Genomic DNA, 4,146 nt, shown 5'->3' on the forward strand with positions numbered 1-4,146 from the left:
AGGAGCTGCAGCCAGCCAACAGGAAACACTGCCAAGAAGAACGATCTGAAATTCTCCCTCTCTTCTGGATATAACACCACACCAGGGGAGAAGCACACCATGGCCAAGACCCCTTCCTGAATGCAGGAATGTCCATGCACATGCACTGTCAACCAGGACACAGATTCTGCCGTGTTTTGTCAAAAGAGGAAGAAGTCACCTCCCACTATTTACAGAGTAGCCTCACAGTCAGAGAACATGGCTTAGGTATTGGCCTTTCTTGATCTTGATGGCTGCCAAACAGAATACTGTGCTTATTTATCTAACCTGGGTTGGGGTAATGCACTCTTTCAAATGAGATAGTATTGCCTACCAATGTATTTTCTGCTTGGACAGATTCATGGTCCTGAGGTAAAAATGGCTGCAGATGAGAGGATATAGAAAAAACTGCTGAACAACACAATGTGTCTCTTGTTTTGGAAGAGCTGGAGGGCTGCAGTACTGGTAAGGCATATGATTCTAGTCCTAAAATTCACCATCTCCTCCTCAAGTATTCTGGCCTAAAGCAAAACAGACAGTAAACTAGCACTGGAAATTATCCACTCTCAGCCACACATTAGTAGTCATCAGCTGAGTGAGCTGTTAGCTTCACCTGTTAGCAAATACCACTGAAAGCAATCTAAAATAATTGGGCTTACCTCAGTGGTCAAGGCACAGACTGAGAGTAGTTTTACCTCATCTGAGTCTCAACAGCTCTTACACTTCTCTTTCTAGTAGCTTCTCCGACTCAATGATTTCTGAATTGCTGAACATGTTACCTATTTAAATCCCTGTTGCAGTCTGAGTCTGAAACACCCAGATTTGGGCTTCAAGAAGGAAGACTTCAATTAAATAATTATTCAAGTTTATTCTTGGTTTGAGGATGAAATATTTTCAAGACAAGTTTGAGGTCTTTTGATGAACCAGCATGTGGGTATTGAGGTTATCAATGTGCATTTCCTGGAGATATGCCTAGAGCTGTACTAAAATGAGCTATAGATTGTAATTTCAGATTTTTAAACAACAAGGATGCTTTTTGCTTTGGGTATTCTGTGGGCTTTATCTTTAACTGAATTTATAAAAAGAAGTGGTCAGCAAGTCCAAGTCACATGAGAAACTTGGCTGAGAAGTCCAAAGGCTGAAGTACAAATTCTTCCTTCATGTTTCCTTTGTCATACTTCGCCTTTTCCAGTTGTCAGCAGTGAAGCTTCACTGAAAATGTACTTTTTAGGGCAGTTTTCCATTACTTTTTTCCCCACATATTCCCAAGTGAGAATACTCTAGGGATAACCTGAGCATCTGAACAACTATTTCATTCCTGTCAGCCTTTTTTTAATGGTAAATTAAAAGCAAGTTCTCTTACATTCAGTTATTTATTGTGTGTGTGCAATGTCTGTAGCAGTGCAGGAAAGTGTATGGGAGCAGACAGTTTACCTTATGGCAAATTCCAAGGAAGTATTTAAAGTTCAAATGAAATTCCAGCATTCAAAGTGGGAGGTTTAAGGAAAAAAATGTCCCAGGTCTGTCAGAGGAAAGTTTAATTATGGACGAGATGACACACACATAGTAAAGCGCACAAAGGCAGAAACATCTCTGTGGAAGCACATTCCAATAAAATCTTAAAAGATTACTTTAATAATAAACCATGCATTCCTGAGCAAGCCATCGCAAGATTAGCTACCAGACTGCTTTGCTGCAAGCAGATTTTTCACAAACTGTTATTGATACCACTTTCGAGGCATTCATGAAAGCTGATGTCTTCCCAAGGTCTCTGCACTTTGATGGGGTTTTTCGTGCAGCTACTGCATTTTCCACCCAGACTGGAATCCTGGTGATCCTAATGACAGCCTGTGGTTTGGGTAGAGTTAACATCCGGAAAGCTATAGAAAAACTCACTGAGGTGAAGGGTTCCAGCTGCAACTTCAAGATAATTTTAGACCTGCTGAAAAATGGCTTGTGTTTGGGAAGTGCTGAGGCTGATACAGTTCTGTACAGAAAGCAGTTAACTTACACAAAAAAATCCTTATGTGGGGGCTGAGCCTATGCCAGCAGTAGTAAAATCAGACACAAAAAAATATAAGAAGTCATCATCTTGAGAAACAGCACTCATTCTACACCATAGCCTTTAATGGTCACTCCTAAAGTCATAACAGACATTGTGCATTTGATTCTGGTTTTGCTGTAGAGAAATAGAAATAATTTTACTTTTCATAAAGTGTAAAACATTTCCTCATGCAGTGTAGTATAGATGAAATAACTGAATTCCTGTGGGGCTTTTTGCCTGGATTCCTCCTGCATTCAGAAGGCAAGGCAATCCTATTACATATGTTTAATGTAACAGTTCTGAATTTTAGCATTTAGCACAACAATGTGGGACATCAGGAGAGATGTTCTTAGCCAATTTACACCAAAATAAAAGTGCATTCCTTTAAGTCTTGAGATATTTTTTATTTTCTAAGAAAATTGTAATTTTTAAAGTTAGTTATTAACCACTTTTCAGGTTAAAAGTTTTTTCCTGTCAGGCTGTTAGTGATGTTCCAAGTGCTGGTCCATACTGAAGGACCCCTTGTCATTTCTGTACTAGATGAAATTTTGTTGCACCCCACAAGGGCTCTTAAACTGCTCCCTTTTAGCAGATGTAAAGCATTTTCTGTTCTTCCAAATTCAACAAATAGTATAAATCATATCTGTAATCATTAGTGTGACTAGTCAAGGCATTTTGGTGAAATGTGCCTGGTGTTTGTTTGGGCAAAACACAGATGGTAATCCTGCTTATGCCAGCTCTGGGCTGGCCTGTTTCATAGAAGTTGCTTTGTTACTGCACCACGTTTAAAGCAGGCACAATGTCAACCTTCATGTCAGGCAGCCTGAGTGACTCATAAAGGACGCTGAACTAAGTATTATTCTTTAAAATACACACTGCCCCAGGACCAAGAAGCTCCAGTCCTGCTGGTGGGTGTTTAGCACAAGTTGTCCAAAACAATGTACAGTGAAGTGCCAGCTGTACAAAACCAACATTGTTAAACATGAATATAACTGCGTCCCAAGGAATTCGGATCTAATCCTGCAAATACCAACGTGTGTGTGGCCAGCAACCTGTTAATTGTAGCAAAAGCCTCCTTACTTCTGCGGCATGCACTTCCTTCCGTGAACATTAGGCTAGAGCATAAAAGACATTTCTTGTGTCCTTTTTGGTTAAAATTAGCACTTCCCAAATGAAAGGCTAATACAGACAAGTGAGACACAACTATCAGCTCCTAGTCACCACAGGCACAGGGAGGAATAGCACGGTCTAGCTATTAATGAAAAAAGAATACCACACTGTATCTAGAAAAGCATTGTATCATTTAGTAGCTGTGGATGAGGATGTTTGCCAAACGCATTCACCGGTTTTGAGCCTGGAAAAAGTGGTAAAATAGGTTTGTGTTAAATATTTCCATCTTCTGACTATTTTAAAAATCTATAAAATGTATTTAACGAGTAAGAAAAATACAGTGTTGTTCTTTTTTTCTTTTCTTTTTTTTAATTGCATGTTGTTGCAGAAGAAAATGCACAGTTTTGAACAGAAATTTAAAAAAAAAAAAAAAAGGTAAACTAGGTCTACTAGGTCTACAGCCTTGAAAAGAAGACAAATCATTCTGCTACAAGGACAAAAATACGATTTCTTTAATCAGAGGTTCTTTCATACAAGTTGGAAAACAGCTGTACTCTGGGGGGGGGGGGGGGAAACAAAAAAAAAAAAAACCCAAAAAACCCAAAAACCAAAACCAAAAAACATGATAGATGTTTGAATAAAGATGAGTGGGAAGTACAAAGGTCAGGTCTGCATGTGACCCAGAAACTGATTTACACTGACCCAATATTTTGGTTCGGCTGGTCACAGGTTTGGGGAGATGGAGGATGGAGACGGTGGTACAATCTGTGAGTGCCAGACGATTCCGTGCCCCCTCAGGGTCCACCTGTGTCCCCGCACTTCCCTCCCGCGTGTCCCCCGTGGGCTCCGTCCCCCCGCCAGAGGCTGTGCCCAGCTCCCTCCCGCCCAGCAGCCGCGGCTCGCAAGGGGTTAAACTTGTGAGCACCGACACGTTGAGGGGGAGTAGCCAAGACCAAGCAGCAAAAACATCGCAG

The sequence above is a fragment of the Pseudopodoces humilis genome, chromosome 4 (genome assembly GCF_049639895.1).
Source record: "Pseudopodoces humilis isolate 2021_Gansu_Grassland_sample_001 chromosome 4, ASM4963989v1, whole genome shotgun sequence".
In the NCBI taxonomy this organism is placed as follows: Eukaryota; Metazoa; Chordata; class Aves; order Passeriformes; family Paridae; genus Pseudopodoces; species Pseudopodoces humilis.